The 23,276-nt window shown below is 40.7% G+C and overlaps 1 protein-coding gene across 22 annotated transcripts in view; it reads right to left on the reverse strand.

Moving 5' to 3' along the window:
- RBFOX1 (RNA binding fox-1 homolog 1) overlaps positions 1-23,276 on the reverse strand; it is a 2,430,619-nt gene that overhangs the window by 769,914 nt on the left and 1,637,429 nt on the right. The window contains exon 1 of one of the 22 annotated variants that reach the window (XM_073362523.2): positions 18,768-18,786. The exons of 20 other annotated variants lie outside the window; for them this stretch is intronic. The gene's annotated coding sequence lies outside the window, so the exon portion shown is untranslated. Of the gene's footprint in view, positions 1-609; positions 750-18,767; positions 18,787-23,276 lie in introns of those variants that run through there. One more of the 22 variants, XM_073362522.2, reaches the window with a different exon arrangement.

Consider the following 23,276-nt stretch of genomic DNA (forward strand, 5'->3'; position numbering starts at 1 on the left):
TATGTAAGCACATAGCAATATGTTACCTCCAATACCACCACGTCACATCTGACTTACAACTATTAAGGACAGACACAAAATTTTATGCAAAATTACCACATCTCACTGTACAGGCCAGAGAGCCACTGTGCACCAACATGGGCCAAATTCATCCATGGTATAATTTCACCAAAGTATGAGTTAAAAATAAGATGCAGTCAACTGAATTGTAGTTAGGATGGCACAGTATGGGCAAGTCATAATTTTAAAAGGACATGACTATGTCTGATATTGAAGGAAATAAACTTTTTAGTACTGAGTTTGCTTAACTAGTACTAAAAAGTTTTTCCTTAACCATGGTGAAGTTATGTCATCACATGTCATTTTTAGATTATGCAAAGAGGAAAGGTATGCTGCTCATGAAGTTTCATTCTTGGATAGCTAGGGATAAAAGTAATGCATGAGCCCCAGGCAGGTGTATTAATATCCCCACCTACCCAGAAATTAAATGTATGATAAGGGAACTCATTCTTCATCAATGTTTCAACATAGCTTTTCATCTGTTGCACACTTTGCACTTGAAACAGGTCATGACTGGTAAAAACAAGATCAGTAATATAATTGACCTACTGCCCGGAGGACAGAAACAGGTAGACGGTGTTTCACAGATGCAGGTCACTTTTACAAGCAGTAGGTAGAATCATTCATTCATTTGCCTTTCTTAGACAGTTCTGGTCAAGTTATCTGTGGGTTCCATGTCGTCCTAACAGTCTCACCACTGCACAATACAAAGTGATAACATTGTAATGAAAATCAAAGCATTAAAGCAAGCCTTTTTCAAGATTAAAAAAAGTCTCTGTAGTCAGCAAGTAGCATCCTCAGCAATGAAATAATCCATCATTGACTTGAAATCTCATTCCAAAAATGCTCTCTAACTACAAACCCTGCAGTAAGAAATTCCATATTCAAGAAGCCAATAACTGAATCACGTTTTGCCAAACTGTCATAATCTTGGGAACATTATACAGCAGAGTATTTTGTGATTTCAATCTATATGCACTTTTTTAAGAGTCTGTGAAAAAGCAGATTCATGTAATTTGGAAAAAGACTTTAAGCTGCCTTATAGACAAACACAAGTGTTTTAATCAAAGTGTCCCTTGAGATCCAGCTCTCTGTTAAGTAGAGAGCACAGTGAGCTGTAGATGGTCTTTCGGCACAAGCTCCACATTACATTTGGTTTTTAAGTTTTGACAAAGTCTTTGAATAAACAGGGGAAGCTTAATTGGCTTATACCCTACCAGTGGTAAAAATGTAACCATTGATTTCTCAAAATGGCAAGCAATGATTGCTTCCTTATGCTTAATCCTGAACTGTTGAATCCAGGAAGTTCAATATGATTTGAAAAGCTCAGTTCAATGTCCATCCATAATTCATTACACTTAATACCATCCATCCGTTCAATAAGAATACTGTCTAAGGAACATTAGAAATATACTTAGTTTCTTTTTTTATTACATTTTAGCAATACATAATTTTTAAATTGGATTTCAGCCGTCTTATTAATTAAGAAACCACCAGCACAAAGAAAATCACAATATACATATAAGTGCCTCTTTGAGCTTATAGTACTGCTCTCTTAATATATAAATCATGAACAACCTTTTGACTCAAAATGGGCCATTGTAAAACACCTACCCTTTTGTTGTTGTATTAGAAAACAGACCCTTCATTTCATTCTGCTGGGATCTATTTTCAAGGTAGTTACCAAACCAACCAAGTGGCTTTTGCACTCAACCTGTGTCATCAAGACATGGTAACAATAATGTATGGTCAACTGTACCAAAACCTTTGTTGGATCAATAAATAGAGCTCTATAGATATGACCCTTATCTAAAGCTGTCACATTGCCATCTACAACCTTTATAGCAACAGTCATTGTGCTCAACTTAAACGCAGAACTAGAAGTATACGAGAAATAATATAAATCCAACTCAAAAGAAAAAGGTCCTAGGCATGAAGTTCGTATTTCAAATACTCCCAAATTCACCACGATTCAGATTCATGTATACAGCTCAGGATAATCTCGATAGTTTAAACACAAAAGTGCTTTGCCACAAAATAGAAAATTGGACACCTAAACAAAGAAGCAAATACATTACAAGCCTTGGATTTTTTTTTACCACATATTGTTAATCAAAATGCTTAAGTCCGATTATGTTCCCCAGAGATTTGAACTCTGCTCTGCTGGCATAATTTTACTGCACATGATTTTACTGTGTAATAAAGCCTCTGTATGCATAGCCAAGCAGATCAGTTTATTTGTTGTCCCCTTTCAGTCACAGAGACGCTAAGCATCAGCCCCTTCTCCAAGCTCCACAAAGACTGCTGCCAAGGATATTTGTGCTGTGCCACATTATTATACAGAGTATGGGCATTGCAACCTCCTTCTCTTAGCCTGTAACTTATGGGCACAAATAACTGCGGGCACAATTTTGTACCTAAAGTTATTTGTAGGTATGCATGCTGTTACTTAAATGTCTATGTTCCTAATTTCTTAAATGAGCACCAGTTTTAGAAGTTAGTCAGTTCCAGCAAACTAGTGCCAAAAAATAAGCAAATATGCAGTATTCAGATACTACCAAAAAGCATAATACAAAACGCTGGAGGAAATGTATCAACTGAGTATGGAAGTTCTAAATCTTTTAAACAAGACCATATATTAATTTCTAATAGTATTAATGTATCTGATCTTCTGTGAGTTTTGTTTGATATGGCTTAGCCACAACATCTCTCTTTCAAGAAACATATCTTTAAGGTTTGTGAAAACTAAGGATTTCCCACACCTCTGATTGATATTCAAAACAATTCAAACTTGATTGATATTCATGAAACTATGTGGGGAGTATATGAGATTTCTTCTACAGCAGTCAAATACAAAAATTATCAGATAATCGTGGAAATACCATTCAGAAGAGCTGGTTCATAAAATAATTTATAGCAAAGTTTAGATATTATGTATGAGCTGTTTTTTGGAAGCTACCCTGGTACTGTAAATCACACTTAGGTTTACTGGCTAAAATTCTTACAGATAGGTATTTATGAAGACAGTTTGTAAGAATGTCTTAAATAATAACACTAACTGTGTTTGTCATCAGAATCACAGAGTGATTTAACATGATCAGCCTCATATTAAGGGATATCCACAGTATATGCAAATCAACCATAACAATTAATTCAGATTTCCCGAGGAACAGAGGCAAGCCATCAAATAGCATAGCTTTTGTCAAAACAGAAGGGGGTCTACCACAACCTTAAATACACATTTCCACAAGTTAGCAAAGCAAATTTGTAAGCTAACCAGTTCATACTGCTTTGATACGGAGCCTGAAATGAATCTTTAATACAAATTGCAATGTCCCCACCTCCACAGTAATGACCTGCTTGATGTATATTGTATCTATCTATATTAATTGGATCATTAAGAATACTTTATTTGAAGCCTGTTCTCTTATATATGAATATCAGGAAATATATTTAAAATCTCTTTTCCCCCCTTCAGCAAATCCCTTTTAGAACAAGGGGCTTTACATTTGACCATTAAGAGCTATAATCATACCTAGAACTGAACATTTGTTTGCTGTTTTCAAACCTCAATTCATACCATGTGACAGAGACCTAAAAGATTGTATGCTCATCTGGGAATAGGCTCAAGAAGAAGTACAAATACTATAACTATTTGATTATGTGACAACCTAGTATTTTCTGTATTTTACACGTCATTGAACTCAGAGTTATAACTTGGCTTATTGAGACACAGACCTCATTGGAATGGGTGAAACGGTGTTTTGCTTCACCAGAAATCCCTGGGAGTATTTTTTGTTTGACTCAGTCAGAGTTCTTATGTAGGGTGCCAAGGAAGTGTAGCTATAACAGCCTTTAGTGGGACAGAGCATGTTTGGGCCTTCCCCTTTTGAAGAGCCTAGCATCAACATGGCCACTAGAATCACCTGGACTTTGCACTGCCTCTCTGCCAGAATCAGACCCCGACACTTGTATTTGTTATGAGAAGTTAACTTACTTTGGATTTCATTTTTGTCATTGACAGTACATTTTCCAGTCAGAAAACACAAAGGAGCCAAAGAAAAAATAATAAGCAATAACATAATGAAGCAACAACCTTAATTAAGTCTGTTACCTCTAGATTTTAGAAATTGGAAACAAAATTATACAACTTGCAATGGCAATGCAATTTCTTAAAACCCTCTGGGAACGGTAAACAGGCAACAAGTAACAGTGATATTTACAAATTTGCAGGCCAAATCCTTCGTGAATCCAAACAGGGTGATCAGGTTTGCCAAGTGCAACAAAGTGAGGATCAACCCAGCTATAGGCTTGTCTACAAAGGGGAACTGACTGGAATAACTGTAATAGAATAATTATTCAGCTGTTGCTATTCTAGTCAAACCCCCCTTGTCGATAAGCCCTAAGTTAGTCACATGTTGAGGTTGTGGCCTGAACCAGCCCTATTTACGTAAGAACATAAGAAAGGCCATACTCGGTCAGACCAATCGTCCACCTATCCCAGTATCCTGTCTTCCAACAGTGGCTGGTGCCAGCTGTTTTAGAGGGAATGATCAGAACAGAGCAATTATGGAGTGATCATTGTCCAGACCCAGCTTCGGGCAGTCAGAGATTTAGGGACTCTTGAATATGGGGCTGCCTCCCTGACCATCTTGGCTAATAGCCACTGATGGACCTGTCGTCCATGAACTTACCTAATTCTTTCTGGAACCCAGTTATACTTTTGGCCTTCACAACATCCCCAGGCAATGAGTTCCAACAGTGGACTGTGTGTTTTGTGAAGAAGTGCTTCCTTCTGTTTGTTTTAAACGTGTTTCCTATTAATTTCATTGGGTGACCCCTGGTTATTGTGTTATGTGAAGGGATAACTAACACTCCCTTATTCATTTTCTCCACACCATTCATGATTTTACAGACCTCTATTAGATCCCCCTTTAGACAACTATTTTCCAAAGTGAATAGTCCCAGGTCTTTTTAATCTCTCCTCATAAGGAAGCTGTTCTATATCCCTAATCATTTTGTGTTGCCCCTCACTCTACAATTTTCCAATTCTAATATATCTTTCTTGAGATGGGGTGATCAGAACTGCAGGCAGTATTCAAGGTGAGGACGTACCAGGGATTTATATAGTGGCATTATGATATTTTCTGTCTTATTATCTATCCCTTTTCCTAACGGATCCTACCGTTGTCAGCTTTTTTGACTGCCGCTGCACATTGAGCAGATGTTTTCAGAGAACTAACCACCAAGATTCAAAGATCTCTTAATTTAGACATCATTTTTTATGTATAGTTGCAATTATGTTTTCCAATGTGCATTAATTCGCATGTAACATTGAATTTCATCTGCCGTTTTGTTGCCTAGTCACAGTGTTGCAAGATCCCTTTGTAACTCTTCACAGTCAGCTTTGAACTTCCCTATCTTGAGTAGTTTTGTACCATCTGCAAACTTTGCCACCTTACCGTCTACCCCTTTTTCCAGATCATTTATGAATATGTTGAACAGCACTGGTCTCAGTACAGACCCCTGGGGAGCACTGCTATTTACCTCTTTCCATTCTGAAAACAGATAATTTATTCCTACCTTTTGATTTCTCTCTTTTAACCAGTTACTGATCCATCAGAGAATCTTTCCTTTTATCCCATGACAGCTTACTTTGCTTAAGAACTTTTGGAGAGGGACCTTGTCAACAATTATCAGGTAATTTTCAGTATGTCCTGTGTACCATTCAGCAAAAGCTTGACACCTTCTTAGCCAGACAGGTGGAGAGGGACAGTGCCGAGCTGGGAAAAGCTCCTGACATTAGGTAGTAGAACAAGAATGTTCCCTACCCCTCAATAAAAGCCTTCATGCTTTCCTCTCTCAAAGTAATGCTAGCTAATCCCAGTCACAGGTCAGTTTGCTTGCACCAAATCAATGATCCATGCCTGCCATGAACATGTGTCAGCCAATGAGGGGAGAGTACAAAACCTACATTCCCCACACAGATAGGAAAAAGCATTTCCAAGAACCTCTTATTTTATTCATAAAATAGTTCTTTCAGCTTATATTTAAAATGCATTCACTAATTCATTCTGCGATACAGGCTGCTGGCTGGCCCCCAGCCACTAGCTGATTAACATCATGCTATAGGTGCAACCGAGCATATCAGCTTTGATGTGGTCAGACCACTTTTGGGAGCAAGAACTGCTGAAGGATGTCATGTCCCCTTTAACTCAACTCTTGATTGTTCTGAGTTCACCTGGCAAAGACACTCAACTAACCCCATATTTTTTTAAAAATAATAACTGACTGTCAATCGTGAACTACTAACCTTTCATGGATTTACAAGGTAACGTAGACATTCTAAATAAACATTATCACTACAGTCTGAGTACATATACTCAGGTGATGGGCACATTAGAAATCCACAGACTGAATTAATACAATAGAATGATATGATGTGTGAAATAATTTATACTTTAGCCAGACACTATTCACTATTTCTTACATATTTTAATTGCATGTAGACATGCTGTACATTATTAATGTTCTGTTCTTTCACTTTGAGAATAACTATATTCTTCTATTCTGCAAATCTTCCTTATTTCTTTTATTCAGCAATAAATGTTTTCATAACTTTGTTAGTTAGCTGTACAGTAGTGCTGAACTTTTTACTTTGGCTTTATAAATAGGCATTGTTTTCATAATTCCTAACTCCATCCAAAAGTCTGTCATATCGTTTGTAACTTAACTCTTTCTAGATTGGGCAATGATACATTTAAGTTAATTATTTGTGGATGTCACAGCGTGTTTTTAGGCGACTGCCTCTTTCTGGTTGTGTCTGGGGATTAGCTTTGCGAGGCCGATACCCCCTCCTGTTGTTGCACTCTATTGACATTCTCAGCCTAACTCTCTCCTGGAACTCAACTGCTCCCACTTTGTGTGCTTCCCCCCAGCCCCTGGCAAGGGTCATTGTGCTTTTCTCCCCTTCTGGGGAAATCGTGTGCATCTAAGTCTCTCTGAACCCACTGTTACAGGCAGTCTTCTCTTTCACAGTCCCCTTCTCCAGTAACTGGTATGGGAATGCAGGCCTGCCCTTTACACTGGGTTCCAGCCTAGGGACCTCAGAACAGGCAATCTGCAGAGTCCTGAACCTTACTTCTGGATCCCTGGGCTATTTCCTAGCTTACTTTCTCTCACCCTGACAGTGACAGCAATTTCTCTCTCTGCAGCCCACTTCTACTCTCAACCACTAGGCTTTATACAGGCCCCTCCTGTTCCTCTCTAGCTGAGCTTCATCTCTAATTACTCCTCCTTACACCCTGGCTCCTCCACCAGGTACAGCCTAGGTGGTTCACCTCACCTAACCACCTTAACCCTTTCAGGACTTGTGTGGGGTGGACACCCCATCACAGGGGGAATGACATTTTCTTTTCAGTTAAAAGAAACATGACGACTCTGGTTAGAACATTTTATATTTCCATATAATTTCACCCATCTATCATTTGGGCACTCTAACATGCTATATTTATGAGGGATATACAGTATTAAAAACTGTAACTACCTTATCAAATATTTAACTTACAAATGTTCTGAAACCCTTGAAACACTGAAAAGCACTTTTTTCAGAGTAACCATCACTAAAAGAGTGGCCTTTCTTTTTTATATTGACTGGACTATCAACGTTTGCAAAGAGGAAGAGCAGTCAGAGGTCAGTCCCTAAGTGAACAGAATACACAACTACATAAATATTTAAGAAGATTACCAGAAATATAGTATGCATTTTGTACTTCTATAGAAAAGCTACATTCATCATTATACCGATTATTCTTTAATAAATATTTCTAAAAACTTGAAGAGGGAAAAATAGAATAGCATATAATATGTTCTTGGTGGTTTAAAAGCACTTTTGTTTTCTGTCCTATGATGAAGCCTTACATTTGTTTTAATTTCTAATTCATTTTAATGCCATTATGGTATTGAAATTCATCTTTTGGTCAGTCTGAGAGGACAAAGCAGTTTATATTTTGTCATGGTGCACAAATAAGTTAAAAGTATAGTTTTAGTTGTCAACCTTTTATTATTCGCTATACCTCCATATAAATATAACAATTTAATGAGCTTTGGGGTAGTAGAAACAAATTGAGAAGCATGTGCTCAAATTTAGTCTTCTGAAAATAAAACAAACGAATTGCTGATCTCTCACACATATACTGTAACATCAGAATCAGGAAGAGTTATTTGACAAATGAACTCATTATTCCATCATCACTGCATGTCTTAGGTGCATCTCTGTAAGTATGTCTGAATTAAATACAGATTGTTTGTTGGGTTGTGTTAATGCTATCTCCACATAGCTCAGGCATAATTCTAATTGAACAGTGTACATAGACCCCCAAAAGCTCTGAAGAGAAGGCAAAGCGTGCAGCAGAACAGGAGCAGAGCCACCTAAGACTGTGATTCTTTATCACTGTATATGTTTTGTATAGCAAACTCTCTTCCCCAGTATTACCAACAGCAAGCTTAAAAAAATTATGGGGCAAGATGAAGGACATGAGAGAAGAAATTTAATCAAAACAACTCTCCCCCCTCCAAAAAATTATTGGTCCAGGAAGTTCTGGAATGAACTCACATAGAACATGGGACTATCTAGAGGTCTGACTACCTTCAGGGCTTGTTGAAGTCTTCAATAAAGCTTTACTACCATTATCAGGGAAGAATGATATTTAGGGATGGAGTGAAGAACAGGAAAGAAAACAACAAACAACCCAAGTAAAATATCCCATGAACAGCTTCTTTCTACCATGAAAAGGACAAGAGCAGGAGCATCTGCAAAGACCACTAGGGCTCTCACCATACGTATGCATGGGAAGAATTTAGATACTACAGTGACATGCACTATTGAAAATGGGAAGGGATACTGGGGAGGAGAAGGGTGTGACAGAGGACAGTGTTTTGTAAGAAGCAGATGAGAGGGGCGTATATCATGATAGGAAGAAGAATTTAAGGGGGATTGAGGGAAGGAGAAGAATAAAACAGTTTTGTGGAAAGGGAGATGAGAAGATGGTAGACTGAATGGGCATCAAAACCAACCATTTCCATAGTACTTTCAAAATAGTTTATAAAGAATCAATGAACATACCATTTCTGTGAGAAGGGAAAGGTATAGATAGGAATTTATTCAACCACCAGTGAAAGCCAGACAACTACAGAATGGAGTGAAACAGCTGCATTACACCACTCTGGCATTAAAGTGGAGAACATTATCGGTATGTCTACACTTTGAGCTAGGAGTCTGATTCTTATACCCATGCTAGCTCTGATCAAGCTAGTGCATTAAAAACCAGAGTGTAGCTGCAACGAGATGCTAGGTATGTAGGTGGAGTGGCTAGTCCCTCCTGCTGTTCACATTGCTGTGGTGACACCATTTTTAGCACCCTCTCTCTATCAGACTAGTGTGGGTATGACTATTCAAACTGTGAATTACACATCCAGCCTGAAATGCAGACATACCGTAAACCAGGTTGAAATTGCACTGGGGATTTAGGTGGGCAGAATGTAATTACTAAATTGAAATATGGCCAGGGCAATAGGGTTAACATTTCAGCTCTCTCAAAAAACAAAAAACAAAACAAAAAAAAACCCCATAGGATCTTGAATGATCACACACAGTCAGAAGTTTGGGTTTATATCTCATTTGGAAGATGAAACAAATTATGTAAATAAAGTATGCCTGAGGTAAGAAATGGATCCCTGGGCTCCATAGAGTTATCTCTACTCACTGAAGTGAAGAATGTTACTTTCTGATCTCACTGACACTTTTTAGTTAGAACACTGCATCAGGATTTGTTAGTTCAGACTCCTACAGCGGTGCTGTCATAAATATAAAGGGAAGGGTAAACCCCTTTGAAATCCCTCCTGGCCAGGGGAAAGCTCCTCTCACCTGTAAAGGGTTAAGAAGCTAAAGGTAACCTCGCTGGCACCTGACCAAAATGACCAATGAGGAGACAAGATACTTTCAAAAGCTGGGAGGAGGGAGAGAAACAAAGGGTTTGTGTGTCTGTCTGTAGTCGTCTTGGCCAGGGACAGAACAGGAATGGAGCCTTAGAACTTTTAGTAAGTAATCTAGCTAGGTATGTGTTAGATTATGATTTCTTTAAATGGCTGAGAAAAGAATTGTGCTGAATAGAATAACTATTTCTGTCTGTGTATCTTTTTTGTAACTTAAGGTTTTGCCTAGAGGGGTTCTCTATGTTTTTGAATCTAATTACCCTGTAAGATATCTACCATCCTGATTTTACAGGGGGGATTTCTTTATTTCTATTTACTTCTATTTTTTATTAAAAGTCTTCTTGTAAAACACTGAATGCTTTTTCATTGTTCTCAGATCCAAGGGTTTGGGTCTGTGGTCACCTATGCAAATTGGTGAGGCTTTTTATCCAACATTTCCCAGGAAAGGGGGAGTGCAAGTGTTGGGAGGATTGTTCATTGTTCTTAAGATCCAAGGGTCTGGGTCTGTAGTCACCTAGGCGAATTGGTGAGGCTTTTTACCAAACCTTGTCCAGGAAGTAGGGTGCAAGGTTTTGGGAAGTATTTTGGGGGGAAGGACGCGTCCAAACAGCTCTTCCCCAGTAACCAGTATTAGTTTGGTGGTGGTAGCGGCCATTCCAAGGATAACGGGGGTAATATTTTGTACCTTGGGGAAGTTTTGACCTAAGCTGGTAAAGATAAGCTTAGGAGGTTTTTCATGCAGGTCCCCACATCTGTACCCTAGAGTTCAGAGTGGGGGAGGAACCTTGACATGGTGGCACAGTGGTGGGATTAACCTGAAATCATTTTGAGATCCAGTTGAGATTTTTTGAACTAGAAATACAGATTTTAAAAAGGAATTTTTAGGAAGTCCAGAAGGCAGCTTTGAAACTGAAAGCAGCTTGGTTTCTCTCTGCTTTGTGGCCAAGCAGAGACAAAAGGGGATTATCTTGTGAATTGCAGGTTTCATTTGCCTGGAGGCAGGGTACTTAACTCCTGCAGGGAAATTCACAGTCTTCCAACCCAGAGGTTTGTTTTTTTTTTTCTTTTCTTCCTAAAAGTAAATAGGGGGTGTGTGCTCTACCCATTTGCCTGGAGACAAAAGTGGCAGGGTTTTTTTTAGGATTTTGATTTTTTTTTTTGTTTTACAAGGAGCACAGGTTTGAAAAGAATTTTTTTTTTCTTTGGGCTGGGTAAGCAGGTTCCCAAGTAGTTCGAGGTTTTTTGCTTTAATTTGGGCCCAGAGCAGAGACAAGGGAATTGTCTTTTTCTGTAGGCTGACAATCACTATCAGAGAATAGGTATTCTATTCCAGCACAGCAAAAAATTACAGCCAAGTTTTGTTTGTTTATTTCTAAACCTCGGGTGTAAAGTTAGTTAAAAACAGAGAGGTTAGAATGGCCAAATCCTCGGCTCGACTACAGCTGGAATTAGCCAAATTTCAGGCTGAGGAAAAACAAAGGGAACATGAAAGACAGATAGAACTCATGCGGCTGGAGAAGGAGGTACAGGAGGCTGCCCACAAGAGGGAAATGGAGGCGAGGAAGCATGTGGAGGAGATGGAGAGAATAAAGGCCCAGCAGAACATACCAACAAACCCTAACAATCCTTCTCCAGGTACCACTTCCCATCCCAGAAAGTTCCCCACCTACAAGGCAGGTGATGATACCGAGGCCTTCTTAGAAAACTTCGAAAGGGCCTGCCTTGGGTACAACATCTCTACTGACCAATACATGGTAGAGCTGAGGCCGCAGCTCAGTGGACCCTTAGCTGAGGTGGCAGCTGAAATGCCTAGAGAACACATGAACAAGTATGAACTGTTTAAATCCAAGGCGAGAGTCAGAATGGGGATAACACCCGAGCAGTCTCGTCGGAGGTTCCGAGCCCTAAGGTGGAAACCAGACATGTCATTTACCCGACATGCCTACCACATTGTGAAACATTGGGATGCCTGGATATCAGGAGCAAGTGTTGAATCTCCAGTAAATTTGCCCTTCCTAATGCAAATGGAACAATTCTTAGAGGGTGTTCCTGAGGAAATAGAAAGATACATCCTAGATGGGAAACCCAAAACTGTAATCGAGGCAGGAGAGATTGGAGCCAGATGGGTGGAGGTGGCAGAGAAGAAGAAAACTGGTCGCAGTTGGAGCGGAGACCAGAAGGGACCACCCCAGACCACACCCTATTACCGGGGGCCGCCCAAAGCCCCACCTACCTCCCAAAGAACCCTCCAGACCCCTTATCGTCCCACCACCCCGTTCTCCAGCAACCCTCCTCGTCCCAGTGACCCGTCAGCTGGACGATGTTTTAAGTGTAACGAGCTGGGGCATGTAAAGGCCAACTGCCCCAAGAACCCCAACAGATTACAGTTCATTGCACCGGAATCACACCAGAGGTCCACAGGCCCAGATACCTCCCAGATACCCTTGGAGCGGAGGGAAACTGTGAGTGTGGGCGGGAAGAAGGTCACCGCGTGGAGGGACACCGGAGCACAAGTGTCAGCTATCCATGCTTCCTTAGTGGACCCCAATTTAATCAACCCAGAGATCCAAGTGACGATTCAACCCTTCAAGTCCAACTCTTTCAATTTGCCTACAGCCAAGTTGCCTGTCCAGTACAAGGGCTGGTCAGGAATGTGGACTTTTGCAGTCTATGATGATTATCCCATCCCCATGCTGTTGGGGGAAGACTTGGCCAATCATGTGAAGCAGGCCAAGAGGGTGGGAATGGTCACCCGCAACCAGGCTAAACAAGCCGTGAGGCCTAGCTCTGTTCCGGAAACTTCTATCAGGACCCAGTCAGAGGTGATGGACCTGGACCCCAGGCCAATGTCTGCAACAGCAGTAGTGGATCCAGTCCCAGAGACCCAGACGGAACCAGTCCCAGAACCGGAACCAGCCGAACAACCAACACCAGACCCCGTGTCAGCACTGAATCCAGTACTTGCAACCTCAACACCAGAGGGCCCCACCGAACCTGAACTGGCAGCAGCCGATAACCCTACACAAGAGGCTCAGCCGGAGCCTGAATCCCAACATAGTGCACCAGCGGAGAGCGGTTCACAGTCAACAGAAACAGCTCCATCCCCTATATCGCTTCCAGAGGGACCAAGCCTAGGTCCACAATCCCATGAGGAACTGATGTCTCCAGCATCAAGGGAACAGTTCCAGACCGAACAGGAAGCAGATGAAAGCCTCCAGAGAGCTTGGACGGCGGCACGGAGCAACCCACCGCCTCTCAGCTCTTCTAATCGATCCAGGTTTGTTGTAGAAAGAGGACTTTTATACAAGGAAACTCTTTCTGGGGGACACCAGGAAGACTGGCATCCTCAGAGACAGTTGGTAGTTCCAACTAAATACCGGGCCAAGCTCTTGAGCTTAGCCCATGATCACCCTAGTGGCCATGCTGGGGTGAACAGGACCAAAGACCGTTTGGGGGGGTCATTCCACTGGGAGGGAATGGGCAAGGATGTTTCTACCTATGTCCAGTCTTGTGAGGTGTGCCAAAGAGTGGGAAAACCCCAAGACCAGATCAAAGCTCCTCTCCAGCCACTCCCCATCATTGAAGTTCCATTTCAGCGAGTAGCTGTGGATATTCTGGGTCCTTTTCCGAAAAAGACACCCAGAGGAAAGCAGTACATACTGACTTTCATGGATTTTGCCACCCGATGGCCGGAAGCAGTAGCTCTAAGCAACACCAGGGCTAAAAGTGTGTGCCAGGCACTAGCAGACATTTTTGCCAGGGTAGGTTGGCCCTCCGACATCCTCACAGATGCAGGGACTAATTTCCTGGCAGGAACTATGAAAAACCTTTGGGAAGCTCATGGGGTAAATCACTTGGTTGCCACTCCTTACCATCATCAAACAAATGGCATGGTGGAGAAGTTTAATGGAACTTTGGGGGCCATGATACGTAAATTCGTAAATGAGCACTCCAATGATTGGGACCTAGTATTGCAGCAGTTGCTCTTTGCCTACAGAGCTGTACCACATCCCAGTTTAGGGTTTTCCCCATTTGAACTTGTATATGGCCGTGAGGTTAAGGGGCCATTGCAGTTGGTGAAGCAGCAATGGGAGGGATTTACACCTTCTCCAGGAACTAACATTCTGGACTTTGTAACCAACCTACAAAACACCCTCCGAACCTCTTTAGCCCTTGCTAGAGAAAACTTACAGGATGCTCAAAAAGAGCAAAAAGCCTGGTATGATAAACATGCCAGAGAGCGTTCCTTCAAAGTAGGAGACCAGGTCATGGTCTTAAAGGCGCTCCAGGCCCATAAAATGGAAGCATCGTGGGAAGGGCCATTCGTGGTCCAGGAGCGCCTGGGAGCTGTTAATTATCTCATAGCATTCCCCACCTCCAACCGAAAGCCTAAGGTGTACCATATTAATTCTCTAAAGCCCTTTTATTCCAGAGAATTAAAGGTTTGTCAGTTTACAGCCCAGGGAGGAGACGACGCTGAGTGGCCTGAAGGTGTTTACTACGAAGGGAAATGTGCTGGTGGTGTGGAAGAGGTGAACCTCTCCATGACCCTTGGGCGTATGCAGCGACAGCAGATCCAGGAGCTGTGCACTAGCTACGCGCCAACGTTCTCAGCCACCCCAGGACTGACTGAACGGGCATACCACTCCATTGACACAGGTAATGCTCACCCAATTAGGGTCCACCCTTACCGGGTGTCTCCTCAAGCTAAAACTGCTATAGAACGGGAGATCCAGGATATGTTACAGATGGGTGTAATCCGCCCCTCTGAAAGTGCATGGGCATCTCCAGTGGTTCTAGTTCCCAAACCAGATGGGGAAATACGTTTTTGCGTGGACTACCGTAAGCTAAATGCTGTAACTCGCCCAGACAACTATCCCATGCCACGCACAGATGAACTATTAGAGAAACTGGGAAGGGCCCAGTTCATCTCTACCTTGGACTTAACCAAGGGGTACTGGCAGGTACCGCTAAATGAATCTGCCAAGGGAAGGTCAGCCTTCATCACACATCTCGGGCTGTATGAATTTAATGTACTCCCTTTCGGGCTGCGAAATGCACCCGCCACTTTCCAAAGACTTGTAGATGGTCTCCTAGCGGGATTAGGAGAATATGCAGTCGCCTACCTTGACGATGTGGCCATATTTTCGGATTCCTGGGCAGACCACCTGGAACATCTACAAAAAGTCCTTGAGCGCATAAGGGAGGCAGGACTAACTGTTAAGGCTAAGAAGTGTCAAATAGGCCTAAACAGAGTGACTTACCTTGGACACCAGGTGGGTCAAGGAACTATCAGCCCCCTACAGGCCAAAGTGGATGCTATCCAAAAGTGGCCTGTCCCAAAGTCAAAGAAACAGGTTCAATCCTTCTTAGGCTTGGCCGGTTATTACAGACGATTTGTACCGCACTACAGCCAAATCGCTGCCCCACTGACAGACCTAACCAAAAAGAAACAGCCAAATGCTGTTCAGTGGACCGGAAGGTGTCAGAAGGCCTTTAACAAGCTTAAAGCGACACTCATGTCTGACCCTGTACTAAGGGCCCCAGACTTTGACAAACCGTTCCTAGTAACCACAGATGCATCCGAGCGTGGTGTGGGAGCAGTTTTAATGCAGAAAGGACCTGATCAAGAATTCCACCCTGTAGTGTTTCTCAGCAAAAAACTGTCTGAGAGGGAAAGCAACTGGTCAGTCACTGAAAAAGAATGTTATGCCATTGTCTACGCTCTGGAAAAGCTACGCCCATATGTTTGGGGACGGCGTTTCCACCTGCAAACCGACCATGCTGCACTAAAGTGGCTTCACACCATCAAAGAAACTAACAGAAAACTTCTTCGGTGGAGTTTAGCTCTCCAAGATTTTGATTTCGACATCCAACACATCTCAGGAGCTTCTAACAAAGTGGCTGATGCACTCTCCCGTGAAAGTTTCCCAGAATCAACTGGTTAAAATCGTCCTTGAGATGTGGAAAATATTGTTAGTCTTTATGTACTTGGTAGTATATTTAGAGATGCATGTGTCTTATTAACTCTGTTTTCCTAGAGCTCCAGGAAGAAATCCCAGCCAGTGTTTCACCCTAGCTGAGATTTGGGGGGCGTGTCATAAATATAAAGGGAAGGGTAAACCCCTTTGAAATCCCTCCTGGCCAGGGGAAAGCTCCTCTCACCTGTAAAGGGTTAAGAAGCTAAAGGTAACCTCGCTGGCACCTGACCAAAATGACCAATGAGGAGACAAGATACTTTCAAAAGCTGGGAGGAGGGAGAGAAACAAAGGGTTTGTGTGTCTGTCTGTAGTCGTCTTGGCCAGGGACAGAACAGGAATGGAGCCTTAGAACTTTTAGTAAGTAATCTAGCTAGGTATGTGTTAGATTATGATTTCTTTAAATGGCTGAGAAAAGAATTGTGCTGAATAGAATAACTATTTCTGTCTGTGTATCTTTTTTGTAACTTAAGGTTTTGCCTAGAGGGGTTCTCTATGTTTTTGAATCTAATTACCCTGTAAGATATCTACCATCCTGATTTTACAGGGGGGATTTCTTTATTTCTATTTACTTCTATTTTTTATTAAAAGTCTTCTTGTAAAACACTGAATGCTTTTTCATTGTTCTCAGATCCAAGGGTTTGGGTCTGTGGTCACCTATGCAAATTGGTGAGGCTTTTTATCCAACATTTCCCAGGAAAGGGGGAGTGCAAGTGTTGGGAGGATTGTTCATTGTTCTTAAGATCCAAGGGTCTGGGTCTGTAGTCACCTAGGCGAATTGGTGAGGCTTTTTACCAAACCTTGTCCAGGAAGTAGGGTGCAAGGTTTTGGGAAGTATTTTGGGGGGAAGGACGCGTCCAAACAGCTCTTCCCCAGTAACCAGTATTAGTTTGGTGGTGGTAGCGGCCATTCCAAGGATAACGGGGGTAATATTTTGTACCTTGGGGAAGTTTTGACCTAAGCTGGTAAAGATAAGCTTAGGAGGTTTTTCATGCAGGTCCCCACATCTGTACCCTAGAGTTCAGAGTGGGGGAGGAACCTTGACAGGTGCAGAGTCCACTGTTTTCCCTGAGATTCTGGACATGTGAAAATGTGTTCATTCTGCAGGGTTCTGGTGCAGCACTGGGCTTTGAACTCAATGTGATTACTTATGTACAGGTATGGAAGGATTAGATTTTTATTGGTAAATGTTGATTTCACTGTAAACACGCACACTGATGAAAAGTATTTTAATTAATCAAAATTTACAGACAGGCAAGGTAAGAAAAATGTTGCTTGAGAACTTGAAGTGTGATATAAAGAAGATATTTACTTTATATATTTTGACATGTGATGTTGACAATTTGTATTTTAAAGGCCACAAAGCTTTAACTTTTTAAATTTACGCATCTACTGTCATTAAATAATTAGTCTGACTACTCCCTTAATATTCAATAACTGTGAACATTTTAACTGAGGAAATCTAAAAAAATGCTTAAAAGCCATAATTTTGTACAATTATGAAAATTTAAATAGATAAAAATTGAAAGAAATGCTTAAAATAAACATCAATATTATCTGTCAAAATTATACAAGAATGCAGGATCAAGCCATTGCAGCTAAATTCACCTACGTGTGAACCTATTGTCAAACACCATACCTGATATGGCAGATACTAATCTCGTCGTCTGATGATATTGCTGTATGCAGTATGCTTTTCCCACAATGCCCATGCTCTCTAGTCTATGGTGAGCCTGCAGCTCTCACAAAAGCAAAATGAACATGTTTATGAATGAATAAATAGTGTATGAAATCCTTCACATAAATCTGGTTACTTTAGCAAAACTAAAACTTAAAACATTCAAAGTATTTTTGCATGCCTGTTGGGAAATTATACACACACTTTTTTTTTTGAAGTGTTAATTAGAAAAAAAATCACATTTTTCCATTCCAATAAAGGGGCAAAAATGCATTATGCAGAAGTCCTAACATAAAGAGGGTTTTTGTTATTGTTGGCATGTGTGTGGTGAGTATATGCACATGGGTCCACCTCAACATTCTTTCTCCTAGGGAGCAATTTAATTTCAGATTTACTGTCATCTACAAAGCACCTTTCATAGGATACATTCAATGAGTCCTGTGATTTCATGCATCAAATTTCTGTCTTTTCAAGCTACATTTTAGTTTTAGGTTATTATACTGCAGAAAGTCAAATTTTTTGAAGTAAGTTTTCATTTTGTTTTGGGGGTAGGAAGTTTTGAGTGGAAAGAGTCTAATGTATGACAGATCACTGTGGACCAAATTTAGGATTATGTTTCTTACTGAAAACAGAAAAGAACAGCTAAAACAAAAACAAACAAAAAAATCCTCCCGCAGCTTCTCCTCCCCCACTACCAGAATCGACCATTGATAATAGATACATTCAGTGTGGGAAAAAGCTCTGTGTGTTTTGTTAATGTTTCCTTGTGAAATTAATTCAGACACAGTGTATCCTAATCTTTTTACTAAACCAAAATGAAAATTTATAATCCCAGCATCTTCTGCTCTGTGTTCCTTTTCTTGTCAGGTTTTGTTATCCTTTACTAGATATTTTATGTTTGTAGTTTCTTCAATAGTTAATCAAAAAACTAATCTTCAGGAATAGAAACACGTAGTTGTCAGACACTGAACTAAAACAGCAGTTGGTATTTTGCTCACACACACATACATAGAGGAAACATACTGAAGAGCACACAAACTTTGAAGATCACTAGAAACCTTAAAAAAAGAAGATTGGTCCTTCTTCAAATAATCAATTCCCTCACCACAGCCTATAGATACCTTTGAGGTATTGTGGATACTGCAGATTGAAAAGAAAAATAAAATAATTAGTCAATATTTTATACCCCAAATTAATTCATCTGTCAAAGCAATCAATTATCAACTACATGCACTTCTATTTTCTCAACACTAAGTTCCTGGAAACTTGGAATCTGTTCATGTTTCAGAAGATTTACGCTATTTATGCTTTAGAAAAGTGTTAACCGTATGGAAGATAAGTGAACCTCAAAAGGTTTCAAACTTCTGCTCAGATAAGAACCTAATAGATCGTATGCTCATCTACAGTTTACAAAACCCACTTGAAATGCTAAACATGGGTGGGAATCCTGTGAATCACGCTATCGGGCTAACAATACAAATGAAACAGCATAATATCTATCTTGTCCATGATCATTCTGCCCAATTCAATGACTCCTCCAAATACAAGAGGGCCTGTTTCACACCCAGAATGAATACAATGAACATGAAAAAAGATGTTCATCCTGGATTTCATCCTCTCAGATAGCACTTCTAATTCTTCTCCACCTGACATCTCTGCAGTTACCTTTTATGTAACATCCAGCTCCACTCTACTCCTAACACATACACACACACACACCCTTTTTTTCGATTCATAACCCACAAAATGGCCAAAAAAATCATTGTATAACCCAAATCCTAGGGGGGTTGCCGAGTTGCACTGTGAAAGTTTGTCCATTTTATGGGTTGTGGACCAAAAAGGTTGACAATTATTTGGATGGAATCAGTCATCCAATGGGAGAGAGTCTGGTGAGGGTCACTACTATTATTCCTTCATTCCTCTCCTTTTAGGCCCCTCTCTTCTCCTAGTCCCCTTGTTCTACTCTTCCTGCTGTTTTGCTGCAGTGAAAAGGAGGTCAATCTGAGAGAAATGAGAAGAGAGCAGTTCTCATGATCTCCCATAGGCAGGGTGTCACCAGCAAGGGGGAAGGGAAGTACAGCAACATCTGGATTCAATACAGTTCTTGTTCTACAAACAGTGTTGATGTGAAAGAGTTAGCTGGGGTTGGGATGAAGAAGGGCACAAGAGGCTAGGACAATTGTAATGGTTGGGAAGGAGAGAACAGCTTTGTCCCCAGTTCTAACAAGTCTGTCAAACAGGAAATGATCTAACCTCTTCTCCATCTCCCTGAACTCAGAATGGGATGGGAGGATGAGTGACTCCAGGATAAAACATTTTCCTCTGAAACGTTACAACATGTGGTGACATGAGTGTTTTGGAAGGTGAGGGGATGAAAAACAATGTACAGATGTCACCCACAAATTGTGGATGGGTCAATAGGGCTGTTAGGCAATGACAAAGAGAACAGAAAATGAGAATACTGAATCTGTGCTCTCCTTTTAACGGGTTGTTAATTCATGTCTCCTAGTCATGGCCTTTTATTTAGTGACTGTAAATCTCAGACAGGCAAGAAGTCATCAGATTTTGAAACTGCCTTGTAAATTAGTTACTAGTAATGAAACAGTTGTTTAGTTTGTTGAAGGGACTGGATTGTGAGGGATTTCAGTGTTAAAATAATTATTGAACATTACTGAACCAAATAATTAAACTGTGCTGTAAAATTGCTCTTGTGGTAATATTCACATCATTTGTTTCCTTCCTTTTTAAAAAATGTAAATTATGATGCTTGTTATTGTTATGTGGAGCTACACATATAATCACCATAGTCAACATCAGGCTCATTGTTTTAAACTTATATAAAAGACATAGTATATGATTAGCAGTTCTGGTTACTACAGAGAATTCTTTCCCACGTATTTGGCTGGTGAGTCTTGCCCATATGTTTAGGGTCTAACTGATGCCATATTTGGGATCAAGAAAGAATTCCCCCTTGGTCAGATTGGCAGAGACCCTGGGGGGATTCCGCCTTTCTCTGCGGCACAGGGCATAAGTCACTTACAGGTTTAAACTAGTGTAAATGGTAGATTCTCTGTAACTTGTCAAATCAGTATTTGAGGACTTCAGTTACTCAGCTAGAGGTTAGGGGTCTATTACAGGAATGGTTGGGTAAGGTTCTGTGGCCTAAATGTGAAGGAGGTCGGACTAGATGACATGATGGTCCCTTCTGACCTTAAAGTCTATGAACAATTTATGTAATCCACCAAACATCTCGCATTTCAGAGTTTTAAAGCTACTTATGTATGCACACTCAGGGCACTTTAGAGAATTTAGATATTCATAGATATCAAATTGAACTTTGAATAGATGCAATAATCAAAATTCAAAAATATATCAGATGCTTTATTAGTGCCACCTCATATCAGACTTCAGTCTCTGACTGTCTTATCAACGCTGGAAGAGGGAAATGATAAACATACAGCTAATGGAAAAGTATTATTCAGTGATTCCGTTCTCTCACAGTTTTTTATGTTATTTATTTACTTATTTGGATTAGATTGTAAGATTTGCTTCACATTGAATATTTTTCCCCAAAAAAATTTGGATTACATTTCTACAGAGAAGGCCTTAATCTGGTTTTGCACAAGTGCAAATAAGGAGCACCACCACTGAAATCAATACTATTACCTCGTATAAAATTGGTGTCTGCCTAGATTCTTATATCACACTTATTTCTATGTTATCTCAGCACCTTGTCTGTGATCAGAATCAAGGCCAGATTATTTTTGGAGGAAATTTATAGCTCTTTTCTGAGAAAACTGAAAATGTGTAAATAACCCTTATATTATTAATATTACAGAGTTTATTAAATGTTTGTGATGTACTATGTCATGAGTTTTATCAAAGCTCTGAAGAATCTTTCAATAGATTTCAGAGCTCTGTACCGTGAAGAAAGAACATATTGCTTACACACACACACACACACACACACATACACACAAACACAATGTAACATCCTAAATACCTCATACATACTTTTGTATTTCTCACCACCAAATGAAAGTAAAAAAATCAATCATTGTTTATACAGCCAACCCACTAATGGTCTGATGATCTAGTTCTCCTGAATTCTAACATTATCTCAGCAAAAATAGAGAAGGTCCAGAGATGTTCTAAAGAGAACAGAGGCAGAGTAACAGTGCTGTATGAAGGTATTTTCTTTCTTTCTTTTCTTTTCTTTTTTTTTTTTTGGTTTTCTTTTCAAGTTTAGTAAGGAGACATATAAGAAAGGACCTGGCAGATGTATATAAAATAACAGAGAGACAATCAATTGTGGCTGCTATTTACCCTCTCACAATATAAGACCAAAGGGACACTAACACTGAAAGACAATACATTAAAATTGAATATTGGAAATAGATTTTACAGAACACAGTTAACCTGTAGAAAGGAGACTCAAGGAGCTTGGCTTGTTTAGCCTAACTAAAAGAAGGCTGAGGAGAGATATGATTGCTCTCTATAAATATATCACAGGGATAAATACTGGAGAGGGAGAGGAATTATATAAGCTCAGTACCAATGTGGACACAAGAACAAATGGATATAAACTGGCCACCAGGAAGTTTAGACTTGAAATTAGACGAAGGTTTCTAACCATCAGAGGAGTGAAGTTTTGGAATAGCCTTCCAAGGGAAGCAGTGGGGCCAAAAGATTTATCTGGCTTTAAGATTAAACTCGATAAGTTTATGGAGGAGATGGTATGATGGGATAACATGATTTTGGTAATTAATTGATCTTTAAATATTCATGGTAAATAGGCCCAATGGCCTGTGATGGGATGTTAGATGGGGTGGGATCTGAGTTACTACAGACAAATCTTTCCTGGGTATCTGGCTGGTGAATCTTGCCCATATGCTCAGGGTTTAGCTGATCACCATATTTGGGGTTGGGAAGGAATTTTCCTCCAGGGCAGATTGGAAGAGGCCCTGGAGGTTTTTCACCTTCCTCTGTAGCATGGGGCACGGGTCACTTGCTGGAGGATTCGCTGCTCCTTGAAGTCTTTAAATCACAATTTAAGGATTTCAATAGCTCAGACATAGGTGAGGTTTTTCAGGAGTGAGTGGGTGAGATTCTGTGGCCTGCGTTGTGCAGGCGGTCAGACTAGATGATCATAATGGTCCCGTCTGACCTTAGTATCTATGAATTCACTGACAAAGTATAATTGAGTCCTTCTGTAACCCATGTGCCTAATAGGGAGATATCTCTTTAAGAGACCCACTGGGTGAAGGTAGGAGTGACCTGTGTTTGGGTCATTTTTTTTTTTATAAGAGAGTGGTCCTATTGGGATCCGGGAAGTGGGTGGACAGAAGCCCGTCCACTGCTAAAGGACCTCCCCCAGCCTAAGGGGAAGATCCACAAGGTCCAGGATCTCAATTAATTACAGGGGGTAACTAAAGATATATCAGGGACAGAAGTGAGGTCACAGGGCTGAATGAAGGGAACCTGACAGGGACACCTAGCAGAGAACCCCGGACAGTGCCCATTGCTCCTTCAAGGTGCCAAGGGAGCCAGTGGCCGCCACCCAGAGG

The sequence above is a fragment of the Lepidochelys kempii genome, chromosome 10 (genome assembly GCF_965140285.1).
Source record: "Lepidochelys kempii isolate rLepKem1 chromosome 10, rLepKem1.hap1, whole genome shotgun sequence".
Classification (NCBI taxonomy): domain Eukaryota; kingdom Metazoa; phylum Chordata; order Testudines; family Cheloniidae; genus Lepidochelys; species Lepidochelys kempii.